Genomic DNA, 16,817 nt, shown 5'->3' with positions numbered 1-16,817 from the left:
TTGTTCTACAGCTTCCTGTCCACTGGCCTATCTTATGCCGCCCTCCACCATGAGTTTCTCATTGGAAGATCAACCATTTCAGGCATAGTGAGGTCTACATGTATAGAAATCTGGACAAGACTCCATCAAGTCGTCATGCCCGAGCCCAGGATGGAAGACAGGTTGAGGATATCAATGGACTTTGAGGAGGACTGCCAGTTTCCAAATTGTATTGGGGCTCTGGATGGCAAACATATCAGGGTGCGTAAGCCGCCGAACTCAGGCTCCCAATTCTTCTATCATAAACAATACTTTTCTGTTGTATTGTTGGCTCTGGCAGACCCTCAATACAAGTTTATAATTGTTGACATTGGGGCCTATGGAAGGACGGGAGACTCTAGACTTCCATAATGGCTCAGCGGCTACGCACCAACCAGTTGGATCTACCACCACCATGCCAGCTACCAGGCTCCCCTGAAGAATCAGTCCCTTATGTCCTTGTGGCAGATGAGGCGTTTCAGTTATCGCGCAATGTCATGAGGCCATATCCCCGGCGCAACCTTGACCACAGGCGCAGAATTTTTAACTTGCGCCTATCACGTGCTAGGCGACTGGTGGAGTGTTCCTTTGGGATTCTTTGTGCCAAAATGGCGGGTACTCCAGTCTGCCATTCAGTTGAGTGAACAAAATGTGAATGAAGTTGTGAAAGCCTGTGTTGTTCTGCATAACTTCACCAGGATACATGATTGTTCCTCCTCTGCTGGTTGTTGTGCGTAGGCCGGACAATGTGCGCAGGGTGAGACCACCTATCATCCCTCAACGTAGACCGCTCTCTGGCCTCAAAGTGCATGATATATTCACGAATTACTTTATCTCACCTGAGGGGGCAACTTCTTGGCAAGAGCATGCTGTGTCTATGTTATAATTTGTTTCTTTAAGTGTGTCTAAATATATATTACTCAACCCCTTATGATTCTATGACTGTTTCATTGCATTGGTTAGTGTATGTTAGTATGTTGACAGGGTTTTTGAAAAATCACACACAGACGTTAACTATAGTAGACAAATTTTTAGTTTTGCCTTTTTTTTTGTTTCTTAAAGGCAAACATAATATTGCCATATGAACATTTTGGCAATGGGCAAAATGGCCCTTTTTGCCTTCTTAAACTTTTTTGAAAAGTAACATTATAGAACATAACCCAAAAAAAAATTAGGCAATAACAACATTGCTGCATGAGAATGTTTAACTAGAAAGGAAAAAAATAGGTGAGCTCCATCAACAAAATTAATGCTAAAAGATAACACTCACATTTCTTCAGAATGTTTTCCAATCATAGAAATATTCCACCATGACAGGCAAGGCTACCTCACGGCTTTCAGACAGATATTACCTGTCTGTAGAACAGAGAATATTTAAACATGCTATACTGGAAAGGATTAAAAAACACAACTCACTTGTTAAGACATAGAGAGAGCGTGATATTCTGAAGGCTGGTCGCCTTGATTTGTTACTACAGATTGCTACCAAAAAAGGTGACTACTTCACTAAGGCCAGCACGCCTTTCCTAGGCATTAGCAAGTGAGTAGTGTATTTTCATCCTTTGACTTTACAGTATAGCGCGTTTAAATATTCTCTTTTGTACACACATGTAATATCTGTCTGAAAGGCGTGAGGTAGCCTTGCCTGTCATGATGTATTCTTAATATGATTGGAAAACATTGTGAAAAAATTTGAATGTTAAATTTTGTAACAAAGTTTGGTGATGGAGAACACCTGTTTTTTCCTTTGTATTTGGAGCACCAGTTAAACCGCACTGGACATCTACGGCCATCAGACTTATAAATCCTCATAGGTTGGGGAAGGGGAACGTGGAAGAGCAGCCTGTGGGTGCTGCTGGACACTGTGGCCAACATCGCCCTGTGTGGGGCTATACTGTTGCCCATGATGTGGGAATTGTCCTGCCTCCTGGGACTGTTGGGGATACTGGCCAGAGTAATGATGATGGGACATCTTGTTGGCTGTGGTAGGCACGTGGCTCATACCCACCAAGATAGCCAGATCGTCCCCAACCAGGTTGGGACCAGCCTCCAACACTGGGTGGGTACAAGTGGCCATATTGGTGGGGTTGACTAGAGGTTGACATTTGTGGCTGCTGAATAGAAGGTTGGGTAGTGGGAGGAAGGGGGTGAGGTGTAGGCCCACGTATTAGAGGTTGTTCGGACCCTGCTTGAGCAAGCATCTGTGTGGATGGTCTCATGCGCATTACATTTCTGGGGGAGAGCTGCCACCTCTCCAGATATTCAAAAAGCTCATATGGGGTATTGGGGGGGGTGCTTGCATCAAGCAGGATCTGAAAACATCCCCTAATACGGAGCCTGACCTCACGGGTAAGGGCACGGAGATAAAGGGTGAGGCTACGTGAGTAGGCCTCCTCCCCATCATCTGTAGTTACTCTTGATAAATAATTTAGCACCCCTGTGTCCACATTGGTCCTGCTCTCTTGAACAGTGACCTGGCGCCTTCTTCGTGTTCGCCGGGATGTAACAGCAGCCTGTGGGGATCCCCTGATATGGCCAGTTGGGCTGCTGCTCAAGTTGCCCGGCTCTTCCAGGATGGGTGATGGGGCAGCAGCAGACCGTCCTGGTGGTGTTGTGTGTTGGGCAGCCAATGGGTTGTCCTGTGATGCCTCATCTTCTGCCATCCTTCTTGTAGGGGGAGAAGATGGGCCAGCCACCTCATCCCCTACAGGATCTATTATGGGCTCTGTCTCTGAGGCCGTTCCTCGATCCGTAAGGTTGGATTGAGTTCTGTTATGAAATAGAACAGAGGCAAAAATACATCAATATTTTTGGCCCTGTAAAGTATTTGTGTAATGTGGTGTGAGGTATCTACTTACGGTCTCAGATCCAGAATTGGGGCGAGGAAGGACAGCCGGTCATAATAGATGTATTTCCTTTTGACGTATCCAGCATCCCCACTCCTGGACCCGGCGGTACTGGTCCCGGATGCTTCGCCAGCGTTTCATCACATCTTCCACTGCAATGTGACAGGAAATATTGTCAAATTCACATCTTTGATAGGTCACATTTGCTACCAGTAGTCTAGGCATGTGGCCTTCTGGGGTGTGCTTTCTACCCATGGTGGCATATCTAATTGGGCAGATACACAGGGTCTCTTTAGCTATACTTAATAATTGGTTTGTCTAGGAGGATGAGGAGCTTGTGGCCTAACCCCAAATTATTGCTGTGTGAATCCACGTGTCACATCCAAATCTAACGGCCTCATGAGGCAAAACGTACATGCACAGGAAGGGGGGGGTGCTGATTCTATATTCCTTTTTTGTTGCGCGCTAAGGTTACTCATGTTTTGCGTTGTACTTACGAATTTTATGCTGTTCCTCACGTGGTCGGTCACCAAAGTCATGGTACATCTGGCGACAGATGCGCCTCCATGACGCCTCCTTTCTTGTCCGGTTTGCATAATTGGCATTGCGTTGGTCCCAGATTTCGGGACGCTCCTGCACCAGGACTATTAACATCTCCACATTTATGTAAGTGGACGCCATGCTGCTGCTGTACTCCGTGGAGGCGTACTTCCGGGATTTCTGGAGCGCTTTTTGAGCTCATTTGCATGTCTAGGCTTCCTGATGATGGATTGGCCCATTTCCTGTCACCAGCCAAAAGACCTGCGTATTGCTCGCAGGTCACACGTCTGGTCCGTGTGTAATCCGTATTTTTTGCACACCCATAGACTTGCATTGGCGTACTACGGCCGTAGTACGCTGACAATCGCAGCATGCTGTTTGGTACTTAACGACTTGGGTCAGATTTGGATGGTCTCAACCTTGTTTATTTGGGGTTTGATAACCCCTCGGCCAATCACATATCCTAAGTACTGGGCTTCTGTGAGACCCACCGCACATTTTCTCGGGTTCACTGTTAACCCCGCAATTCTGAGACAGCCTAGCACTGCTTGTACCTGGGACAGATTGGTATTCCAGTTGGTACTAAAGATGACAATGTAATCTAAATATGCCGATGTGTACTTCCGATGAAGCTCTAATACTATGTCCATTAGCCTCTGGAATTTAGCTGGAGACCCATGTAATCTGAACGGCAAGACGACATAGTGATAGAGACCCTCTTGCGTTATAAAAGCAGTCTTTTCTTTCGACGATTCTGTCAGTGGAACCTGTCAGTAACCTTTTGTGAGATTTAGCGTGGTGAAGTACAGGGCCTCCCCCGTTCTCTCAATTAGGTCATCCACCCAGGGTATTGGATAGAGGTCAAACTTGGACACGTCATTTAATTTTCTTAAGTCATTGCAAAAACGTAATGACCCGTCTGGTTTTGGAATTAGTACAATGGGGCTAGCCCACTCACTCTGGGATTCCTTAATGAATCCCAAATGAAGCATTTGCTTCACTTCAGCCGTGATGGCTTGCCTCTGGGCTTCGGTTTCATCCATACCCTTACCCAGGGCTCAGTGACAATGTCATGCTGGATCACCGAGGTCTGCCCCGACAGCTCTGGGAATATGTCCATATTCTGTTGCACCAGAACCCGAGCCTCCCATCGCTGATGTTTTGTGAGAGCATCATTTTTTTTAGTCTAACCCCCAGCCGCGTCCTTGGCCGGTGACAGACGGTTCTCCGTTGGTACGACCGGAGTCGCCTCCGTGACCAAACATTCCTGGTTCTTCCAGGCTTTTAGCCAGTTGACATGGTACAGTTTCCTCTTTCCGGGCTGGTACACTCTATAATTTGCTTCTACCTTCCCCCCCGTATCTCATATGGCCCTTGACACTTGGCCTTGAGTTTACTCTCTGTGGAGGAAACTAGTACCAATACCCGGTCCCTACTTTAAATGTCCTGACCGTGGCTCTTTTACTATATGTGCAGCTCAGTTCAACCTGGGCATCCATCAGATGCTCCTTTACTATGGGCCTGACTGCTGCAATCCGGTCCTGCATACTTGCCACGTGCTCAATCACACTTTGATGCAGAGCTGGCTCGTGTTCCCTCGTCTCCTTAGCTATGCCGAGCAACCCCCTCGGATGCCTACCATACAATACCTCAAACGATGAGAAACAAGTGGACGCCTGTGGTACCTCGCGGGTAGCGAACATTAGATAGGGCAATAAAATGTCCCAGTCTCTCCCATCCTTGGAGACTACCTTTTCAAGCATGGACTTAAGGGTCTTATTAAACCTCTCTTCTAACCTGTTGGTTTGTGGGTGGTACACCAACGTGTGTAGCTGTTTGATCTGGAGCAGATTGCATAGCTTCTTGGTCACTTTGAACATGAAAGGAGTTCCCTGATCTGTGAGGATCTCCTTTGGTAGCCCAAGGTGACAAAACATGGCAAACAGCTCACGGGCTATTAGCTTTGCCGAGGTGTGGCGGAGTGGTATCACCTCTGGGTACCACGTGGCGTAGTCCACTATGACCAAAATATATTGATGGCCACGGGCGGATTTCAATATAGGACCTACCAGCTCCATTGCTATCCGCTCAAATGGTACCTCTATAATGGGTAGAGGCACCAATGGACTACGGAAATGCACAGTGGGTGTGGCAAGTTGGCACTTGGGACATGACTTACAATGCCTCTGGACCTCAGCATAAATCCCAGGTTAAAAAAAAATGCAGTATGCGCTCATGCGTCTTTTTGGCCCCCAAGTGCCCTCCCAGCATGTGGGTTTGAGCCATTTTGAGTACCGCCCCATGGTAGGATTGGGGCACTACCAGTTGTTCCACTACTTCACCCCAGATTTTATCCACCTTGTATAACAAATCCCAGTGGATAGCCATGCAGAGGGAAAACTGCCTCGGCACCCTGTTGCTGAGCCACTCCATTTATTTCCATCACACTTTCTCGTGCCCAGTCCAGAATGGGATCCTGGAGCTGAGCTGTCCTGAACTTACCCGGGGACATTTCCAGCTCGGGGATCGGTGGGGTCTCCTCGACCTCTCCTGCCAATACCTCTAGGGGAAACCTATCGGGGTTACGCTTTGTGCCTAGGTTGGCAGGTATCCCTTATTCGGGATCTTCATGTTCCACGCCCAGAATAACATTTACCTTGGGAGGGTTAACCCTGGTCTCCCACAGGGACCAGAATAGGGAAAAGTCCGTTCCCAACACAGTCCCATATGGAAGGGTCTTCACCACTCCCACCACGTTTTATTTCTCCACACTGTGTGGAAAAAGTCACCTCCGCGGTCGGGTACTCTCAGAGTTCCCCATGTATACACACTACCCCCACTTTATGTCCATTGGGATTGTCCCCGGCAACAAGGGACACATGGACCAGAGTCACTAAGCTCCTCGAGTCCAAGAGAGCTTCCATTTGGCATCCGTTGACGAGTACCTGGCACAGTTGGGGTTTGCTGCCAGCAGTACATGTAGTTGCGGTGCAGACTGGCTGGGCGTACATAGACATATGGCAAGAATACCCGCAATCCATGGGTTCAGCTGTCAGGGCAGTCGGCAGCCACATGTCCGGGTTCTTGGCACCTCCAGCACTTAATAGCTGTGGCACAACTAGACCTTGGGGCCGATTTAGGGGAACTGGGTCTATTGTCACACTCACTTCGGGTTACCCCCTCAGTACGGGCTCAGTTTTGATTGGCCCCAACAGAGGGTTGCGGACTTTTTCCAGGCTCCTGTCCCGTATAAAGTCCTGAGTGGCCGTATAACGCTCAACCATTCCATCCACCTGGTCCAGAGTGCCTGGTTCCCCTTGCCCCACCCAACACTGTATGGCTGCTGGCAGAGCCCTCACCAGTCGGTCAACCACCACCCTCTCTACCATGTGGAAAGGGGTTAAGGTTTCAGACTGGAGTCATTTTTTTTTACCTACTGTAGTAAATCATATGTCTGAGACCTGGTGCGGTGAGACTCCGCAAAGGACCCTTGGAACACCCGTTGGGCTCGCACATATGTATTAACCCCCAGTCGGGCAAGGATCTCACCTCTTAGTTTCTCATGGTCCAGGGCATCTTCCCAACTGAGGTCCAAGTATATCTTCTGGGCATCTCCCATCAGGAAGGGGACCACCACTTCAGCCCACTGGGACAACGGCAAGCTCACCCGCTCGGCTGTGCACTCGAACACGGTGATGAACACCTCCAAATCGTCCTCAGGACTCATCTTCCTCAAGGCTGACTGAACTTTATACCGGGCCTCCAAACGGTTTGAGGTGGTGCCGCCTCTCACATAGCCACGATCTGCTGCATCAACAGGTTATTTGTCTGCTGCTGTGGCTGATTATGTAGCTCATGCTGCCGTTGCTGCTGCTGCTGCTGCTGAAACTGCAGTTGCTCCTGATGCTGCTGCAGAAGCTGCAGCTGCTGCTGCTCCTGTTGCCGCTGCTGAGTGAGGACCAGCTGCTTCAAAAGATCCTCCATCTTGTTGGCAGGTTTGGGCTGCAGAGTTGCAGGCCTAATCACTGACATGCAGCATGCTTTGGAGTATGCCTCAGTTCACACTGCCCGCATTCTCCAGCGATATGCAGTGCAGCAGGGATGATGAAGTGCAACAGATAGTCAGGAACCACATAAAAGTTCAAAGCAAATGTCTTTTAATGTCCAAAGAAACTCACAACTGGAAAACAAACGGTGTCCTCCAGATCGCAGCCGGAGTGTCAAGACAGTTCGTATCCGAGACCAGTTGCCGTGGGCGACTGCACCACCATGTCACGCTGAGGGGTGCCAGGCCTTTTAGCTTCGCTTGGCTCCGTGTTACTTCACACAGGCTGAATCTTGCAGGGCCGTCTGCTCTGCAGTTTGAAAACCAACACTGACACACTCAACCCTTTGCTGCAGGGTTTGTAAATGGAATCTGTGGCCATGGGCCATGTGTAAAACCCGGCCTGGGGGGATCAAACTGCCCCACTACCATCCTGTAGTTCGCTCCAAAAATAAAAGCTCATGTCGGGTTTTCTTAATTCTGCCTTGGGCAAATAGCTTGCCCAAGACCGAACTTATTTTTATTTTGCACTGCAATCACAGCTATCTATATCTGTGACAACAATGCACTCCAGCGGTCTTAATACGCTTATATGCGCATCCTGGGGGACACATAGCAACCCTCGTGTCTAATCCCTGTCATTGCCTCACACTTGATGGGTTATGTATGTCAATTTGTACATCAATCATGCAACAAATACAGTTTGCAACAAAGCAAATGTTACTTCTGGTGCCATATTCCTGTATGGATTGTGGTTTTGGTAACATATTCATTTACTGATGGTGGTTCTGGTCATGTTTTCATCTAGTGGTTGTTCTTCTGGTGCTGTATTCATGTACTACTAATGGCTATAGTGAAGTATTCATGTTTTGATCACCAAAACCATCATTAGTACATGAATGTGAAACAAAAATCATCATCATTACAAAAATAGAACCCCAGAGCCAACAAGTAAGCGTTTACATCCAGGTTTATCTTCTCTGATTGAGTTGTTTCTTTCTTTCGTCTCCATCTTGTCCAGATGCCATGATAACTTTTCACATCCACAGCTTTTCTCTACAGATTCCCTCTACTTCGGTCTTCTGCAGCACATCCCTAAACGGTGCTCATAAAAATAAGAGTGTTATTAAAATGCCCTCTACATAAAAATATCTGCCCATACTATGACCTAAATGAGCCGCCTATGGTATATGGCCTTCACAATGTCTGCCCTTATGAGCTACACCTGCCACATGTCCACCTTAATGAGCTATAACCACCCTATTGTCTGCTATTATCAGCTACTGTATAACCACCACACCATCCGCCCTTATAATCCATGGCCTACACTATGGCTGTCCCCTCTCTGCTTTCTTCCTTTACACTCTATATTTCCACACAGTCCCTCCACCATGGTAACTTCTCTTCATATTCTGCCACCATTTTACGCTGCCCCTCCATATCCATTCTGTGCCCCTTCTTCACACTATGCCTTCATACTGCCAAATACATTGTCTTCTCCAAACTGTACTCCTCACATTGTCCTGTAGGGTCGGTGGGCCAGTCTGGGGGGGGGTCCCTCTGGATACCACGCAGTGACGTATAGACACAAGATGGAGGCAGATTCGGGTGCAACAGGTCCAAGTTTATTCTTTCCCTCGCCGTCAGCCAGACGGCCTCACAGCACACCGCATTTTTCTTCACAGCTTTCCGGTTACAGAACACATTGTGACACCGTACTTTCTCCAGGGACGTCTATATACGTACCGTCCCCTTTGCACTCAATGACGCTCTGACAGCTCCGTCACTGTGGCTGCCTTAGGCCTATACACCATCAGTAATTTTACCAGTCAAACGTCGTTCCAATACGGTGTCCCACACCCGGAGCCTCGGGCAGAGGCGGCTGATGATGTCTGCGGCCCAGCAGCCGCTGAGGCCGAGTGGCGGATAGGGGCAGACAGGTTTTCCGGATGTTGGGCCACAGGGCCTGACAAATAGGCCACAGCCAGTTCCAACGTCGGCATAGCCGCGGCCGCAGGGTGGACTGCATCCGAAGCTTCAGCCGGAGCCGTCATAACCGAAGTAACAGCTGGTTTCGGGGTGGATGTCACCACTTGCAGGGGGGACGCAACAGCGTCTTCTGAAAATAGGCTCCGCACCGGCAACACCGGGCGTGGCGTCACCGGGCGGGGTGACTCGGGGCTGGGAGTGGAGGCTCTATTCAGCTTCGCATAGACAGTGGGGTCTTCCGTGGCCAGACTTTCGGGATCACAGGAGGCCGCGTGCTGCAGCTGAGTGGTGGGGGCCGCTGGCAGAGCCGGGGGAACTCTCACCTTCCCCGGCGCCGCGGTCTCCGTCACATCTTTCCGCGGCTGCTCCCGCAGTCTCCACTCTTCACTCCACCATCCGGTGGGGCTGGCCTCCAGGCCCAGAGGTTCCGCGGAGGGGCTCTCTGCTGGTATCTTGGGCGGCCGCTCCCGTGGGATCCGCCATGACTCCGCTCCTCCACCCAAGACCGGACTGGCTGTTCATGACTCCGAGATATAGATCTTCTGGCGGAGCTCGACCTTCCGCCGCCATCGCCACTCCAGGCGGCCGATGCCTCTACAACCGCAGCGTCGCATCCCGTCCAGTGGGCAGCAATCGAATGGCGCCAAACAGCCGCAGACAATCTTTTCCTCTGTGCCACTCCCTCTGCTGGGTGGGCCGACGGCAGGTCTTTCCACCCACTTGTCAGGGTCCAGTATGTGGGAGCGTCGGCCTCCTGGTACATATTGCTGTTCCCAAGGGTACGTAGGAGGAGGCCCCAGTCCGCTGGGGACAACGGCAAACACCTGGATCTCTCCTCTGCGCTGAAGCAGCACCGCCATCTTGCTTCGGACCTGGTACCACTCCGGATCCTCTGCTGGCAACGCAGATATGCCACAGCTCTCCCAATTTGTAATCCACAGGTTGGTAATTTGTAATCCACAGGTGTTTATAATCCACACAATGCAGTCCAAGTCCGTTCCCATTCCTCAGAGGCAGGCCTGCCGCAGAAGATATTGTATTAGCGGCATTTATCCTGCCAACTACGCCAAGTGTAGGGTCGGTGGTCCGGGCTGGGGGGGGTGGTCCCTCTGGATACCGCGCAGTGACGTATAGACACAAGATGGAGACAGATTCGGGTGCAACAGGTCCAAGTTTATTCTTTCCCTCGCCGTCCGCCAGACGGCCTCACAGCACACCGCACTTTTCTTCACAGCTTTCCGATTACAGAACACATTGTGACACCGTACTTTCTCCAGGGATGTCTATGTACGTACCGTCCCCTTTGCACTCAATGACGCTCTGACAGCTCCGTCACTGTGGCTGCCTTAGGCCTATACACCAACAGTAATTTTACCAGTCAAACGTCGTTCCAACACGGTGTCCCACACCCGGAGCCTCGTCTATACTGCGGTACTTTGTGTCAGGACCACCCCCCTAATTTTCTCTCTCCTCAGTCCCCTGGTTGGATTCTCCTCAAAGTGCACCAACTGTCGCAGTCTTCCTGTCACTTGAGCTCCCCCTGGGGACTGGAACTTTCTGGAACCCTCCTGTCAAATTTATAGCTTTCCCGATTCCCTATAACTCCACCCCCATGACCAACGGTTTCTTAGCCCTAAGCTGATGTCAAGTCCTATGCTCACACTCCTCCCTGCCCTCTAATGTCAGTTCAAGGTACTGCACGTCACCTACACTTTCCTAGCTGTTTTCCGTTCTGAAATCTAACCAGTCAGTCCGTCCGTCAGGTCACCTTCCCTACAGTCCCCCTACACAGTATGGTCACCAGAGCTGCCCATACTCTATGATATACACAATAGCCTCCCAATATACACTATGATGTCTGCCACAGCCCCTCATTGCAGTATGATGTCCACTACAACCCCCAGCTGTGGTGCACACCTGTAATCCTAGCTACTATGGGAGGCTTGGGCTGTGGGATCACTTGAGCTTGTCAGTTCTGGTCCATTCTGTGCTATGTGGCTCAGGGGTCTTCTCTGTCCTCAGCATCAATGTGGTGACTCTGAGTCAGATGCTGGGAGAAACTACGGTGATGGAGGAGGGCATGTCCTTGGTCAAAAAAAAAAAAAGTAGTATAATGGTCCAAACAGCAACCCATACAGTTTTATGGCCCCCAGTCACCAATACAGTATAATGGTCTCACAGCCCCTTATATACAGTATAATATCCCCCACAGCACCCCACAGAGTATGATATGATATCCACCGCAGCCCCCAATAAACAGTATGATATACATGACAGCCTTTTCCACAGTATGATGTCCCCACAGCCCTCTATACCGTGTGATGCCCCCACAGCCCTCTATACCGTATGATGTCTTCACAGCCCCTAGTATAACTTTCCCCAAAGCCCCCTATACAGTATAATGCCCCCCACATATCCAATATAGTATGATGTCCCCACAGACCAGGAATAATGTTCCCACAGCCCCCAGTATTATTTATTATTATTATTAATTTATATAGCACCATTAATTCCATGGTGCTGTACATGAGAAGGGGGGTTACATACAAAGTTATAGATATTGTTAACAGTAAACAAATTTACAATAACAGACTGGTACAGAGGGGAGAGGACCCTGTCCTTGCGGACTTACATTCTACGTTGTACTACATTCTACATCAGTATAGTATCTCCCACAGTCTCCCATATAATATGATGTCCCCATAGCTTCTCTTGTGATGTCTCTCACAGCCTCTCTCATGATAGTCCCCACAGCCCCTCTTGTAATGTCCCCACAGCCAGACCCTCTTGTAAACTGTTCTACAGCCAGCCCCTCTTATAATGTCCCCCACAGCCATTCCCTGTTGTAATGTGCTAAAACCAGCCCCTCATGTAATGTCCCAACATCCAGCTCCTCTTATAATTTCCCCACAGCCATTCCCTCTTGTAATGTCTCCACTGCCAGCACCTCTTACAATGTTCACCACAGGGAGCCTCTCTTATAATGCCCCTCACAGTCACCCCCTGTTATAATGTCCCCACAGCTGCCCTTGTGATAGCCCCCATTCATTGACAACATAATATAAGAAAAAGTAAAAAAAAAGCTTATTCTTCTCTCTGGTACAGCGGTGGAATAACGTCACTGCCTTGTGTGTGCCGTCTCCAACAGAGAGCAGGCTAGAAGTGGCCTGCATTTGGTGGAGTTCCTGATGGAGCTGTAGAATTGCAGGGATCGAGATGTCATCACCGACAGGAGGCAGATGAAGAGTTAACAAATTTATTAACAGATGTATACTCCACGCAGGGAGAAAGTGAGTATGGGAGGAAGGGTATAAAGCAATACTGGAACTGGAGGGATGAATATGAAGGAAAAGGGCTAGGCGAATGTTGAAAGGAGAAAAAAAGTAAACTTATCAGTCTGTCGGTTTCTTGATTGCAGAGTCTCGGTCTACAATGGTGGCACCAGCAACAGCGGCACGTGATGTCTCGGGGGCGTCCGGGGTAGAGAGTCTTTGCTGTACTAGGTGGGTTCCCGTACCCGCAGTTTCCTCGTACTGATGGCTCTGCTCCGCCGTGTATGCGGGTGAAGAGTTGGGATACTTTGGTCCAATCACCTGTTCTAGGCTAGGCCACACGCACGCAGCAGTCACTGGACTCGCGTGTGAATTACCACCAGGCATGGAGTATGTCAGGTGCGTAATAGTCTGATGTCTGTGAGCAGTGGACAGTCACAGGGGATGTACAAGGTGGGTCTGCGCTCACGCGATGCTCCACTAACAAGGCCTGCACCTCACCCTGCTGCGTGCGCTGTCTTCCCGCCAGGACTCCTGTCTCTTTCCCACGCGCAGCCCTTTTTATATCAGACCCACCCCCTGCCAACAAGTGCATAGGTCGGTCTGGGCCAGAAAGCTCTCCCCCGTGCAACAATGGGGACAGTTCCGACAGTTCCGGAACCGGCGCAAGAGAGTTACCCCCGGTCCGGTCATCTTCTTATTACTGATTACAGCTTCTCTGCTACTGTCATAGATGTTGCTCAAAGCAATTGTTTTTGTGTCTTAAAAAGGCGAATACATTTAAGTGCAGGGAAGAAACAATGGACGGGGCGCAAATGGAGAGAGGGGTGAATAATGTCAGTGACTGACTGACACTGTTGACTGTGCATGGTCCCTGGCCATCAGTGTGCTGAATGACGGCGTCCATAGGAAGGTGCTTAGAAGACACGTGGCCAGTCTGAACATTGCAGTCCATGCTCGAACCGTGAAAGTTGGATGTGTGAAACCAGCCTTATTCTTTCCATCAAAGCAGCAAACAGCCCAACAGGCCCTTTTTAAGTCACCCTTTACATGTCCGTTTTTTGTGTCTGTATGTGGTCCGTTTTTTAAGGAATGCAAATACGGACACGCACACCCACTGGTTTCAATGGTGGAGCCATTTCAGGTTTTTCACCCGGTCAAAATGCATGACGCATATCCGTGTGTCATCAGCATGACACGTACCAGTGCCTGGGAAGAAGTGGAACAGTTTGCGCTGTTCCCAAGTGCCGTGTGGCTGCTGAAGGCAGCTCTCATCATTGTCACTTGGTCTCCCTGTGACCAGCGCAACCAGGCAACAATTATGGGAGTTGTATTCAGAAGTAGCTGGGTACCTCCTGTGTAAAATAAATAATTAAATTAAAAAAATGGTGTGGACTCCCTTATAATTTTTATAACCAGCAGAGGGAAAGTCCAAGGCTGGGGGCTGATGCTAATAATCTGGGAAAAGGGTCAATATGCTAAATGGTTTCCAGACTGTTAATAACAGATCACAGCTGTTTGCTTAGGCTTTCCTGGTGAAATTACGGGGACACATGAAAAAAATTACATACAGTCCCCCTATAAATTCAAACCAGAAAAGGCTAAACAGACAGCTGTGAGTTGATACCAATAGCCTGTGAAGGGGCCAGAAATATTGCCCCCCCTCTCAGGCTACCATCATCAGCCCTCAGTCACCCCAGAAATGGCACATCCATAAGATGCGGCAAATCTGGTGCTTAGCCTCGCTGTAACGGAGTGACTATCACGGTATGACACAACCCAATGGGTGGTCGGTCAACGGATGTCACAACTCTCATACAACGGGGATGGTATAGGTGAGAGGACGGCCCTACCAATAGGGAATGAGGGATGGTCACCATCTGAGCTCAAACCTGAGCCTCTCCCTGCACTCCCCTAACACCCTATGCGGGTCATTCTCCCCGCCGCCGTCAGGATACCTCGTCCCTATATGTCACCTAATACTGCCCTTGGGTAGTGCAGTGGCCAGCAAGGAGCACTAACCTCACCTCTGCAGGTAATAAACATGGGGGGTAGTGACAGACACCAAAGGGACAAGATAACAAAACACCGCACAGCAGGATAAAGGCACAAGATAAGCGAACTCAGCAGAAGCACCACTGCACCCAGAGAGCTCCTTACTACAGCTTGGTCACTGCAGATTCGTCTAACACTGACAGTCAGCTGATGCATCAGGTGACCTTTTAAAGGATGGTGGGAGTGGTCACTGCCCACATCAGCTGACTCAGCAGCAATGCAATTACACTAGCTTGCCAGCGGGGAAAAACACATTTAACCCCCACTGAGAAACAGAATCTCAAGCACAGAATACGTAGTCTATGATAGCATAATACTTATCCCAACCAAGATAATTTTTGGTAAATACCCTATGGAGCTCCTATCAAATATACAGCACCAAACAATGGAGCAAAAGCACCATAATAATAGAGTTCATAATATCAAACAGATTTTTTTAATGTAGTAATGCAAATATTAAAATACAGACATAAATAGATAGTGCAGTGCATAATGAATCCTAAACATACCAGGTCCAGGTATACCAATGTACAACAAACACTACATAGTAGAAAGAACACACTAGGGTAAACAGTAGTAATACCTCCCAGGTAATAACACAGTTTTTATATCAAGAGGCAACGTGCCATAGAAAATCCCCCACTCTATTATTATGGTGTTTTTGATCCATTGTTTGGTGCTGTATATTTAACCCCCGCTGACCTGAAAGGAAAAAAGTTTTTACTTAGTGGAGCCAGAGCTGCCACAAATCCAAAAATGAACCATCACACTCGCCCTTCCTACTTGCCGTCTGGCGGTGGCAAGTGGGGTAATAGGGTTGGGGTTGATGTCACCTTTGTATTGTCAGGTGACATCAAGCTCAAGCCCAGGGATAAGTAATGGAGAAAAATAAAAAAACAGTTATACTCACCTTTGCACCTAATCCAGCCATGTCCCCTGTAAAAAATAAAAATAATAAACAGCCCTATCCCTCACCTGTAAGATTTGAAGATAATTCCCCAATGCTAATGTCTCCTGTAAAAAATAAAAATAATAAACAACCATATCCCTCACCAGTCTGACGTTACGATAATCCATACTGTCCCATGCCGTATTCCACCTCTGCAACATCTCAGTTTTAAAATAAATGGTGGCATGATGCCACCGTTCTTGCTGAAAACCAGAACAAAATGAGCTGCTGCGAGCGCAGCTTCAGTGACAAGCTGTGTTGTCATAGAGGTTACTGGCGGTGCGTTACAACCAGCAGTTTACAATGAGCAGCCCGATGAACTGCGGCGACCTCAATGAGATCACCGCTAGCACTGTTATCACAAAGGGGACATCAACACCAACCCTATTACCCCACTTGCCACTGACAAAGAGCAAGTGGGAAGAGTGAGGCTAAGCACCAGATTTAGAACTAAATGTTCTCCAGCGTAGAAGGTAAAACTTCAAATGTATTCAGTACTTATTTTTAAAAAAGGAAATGTTGGCAACACAAGGGGATTCCCAGCGGGTGCAAGACTGATGCGTTTTGACTAGGTAGTCTTAGTCATGATCTGTCGCATTATTCTGAGATAAAGACTTAAATGCTTTCTTGCGAGGTTAACAGCTGTGTCAAGGTACAATCAAGAATGGGATACAGTTTAACTCTATATTGGCTGTAGTCACAAGTAAACAAGAAAGCAAACTACAGATATAAAAAAAAATATAAAAACATCCCAGTATCCAAGGAGAGAAAAATGAATAAGATTATGATTGCACGTTTTGCACGGAGTACGGCCACATTTGCAATTTTCAAAATTAAAATTTTTATGCCCTTAAATGAGAGAGATGTGTCACACAAATTACTTAAGGAATAACATTTCCCATATGTCTACTTTACATTAGCACAATTTTGGAAATACATTTTTTTTGTTAGGAAGTTATAAGAGTTGAAAGTTGACCAGCGATATCTCATTTTTACAACAAAATTTACAAAACCATTTTTTTTAGGGACCACATCATATTTAAAGTCACTTTAAGGGGTGTACATGACAGAAAATACCCCAAAGTGACATCATTCTAAAAACG

This window comes from Dendrobates tinctorius, unplaced genomic scaffold, assembly GCF_039654945.1.
Source record: "Dendrobates tinctorius isolate UK_male_01 unplaced genomic scaffold, ASM3965494v1 ptg000361l, whole genome shotgun sequence".
NCBI lineage: Eukaryota > Metazoa > Chordata > Amphibia > Anura > Dendrobatidae > Dendrobates > Dendrobates tinctorius.
Note: the sequence above shows the minus strand (reverse complement) of the source record.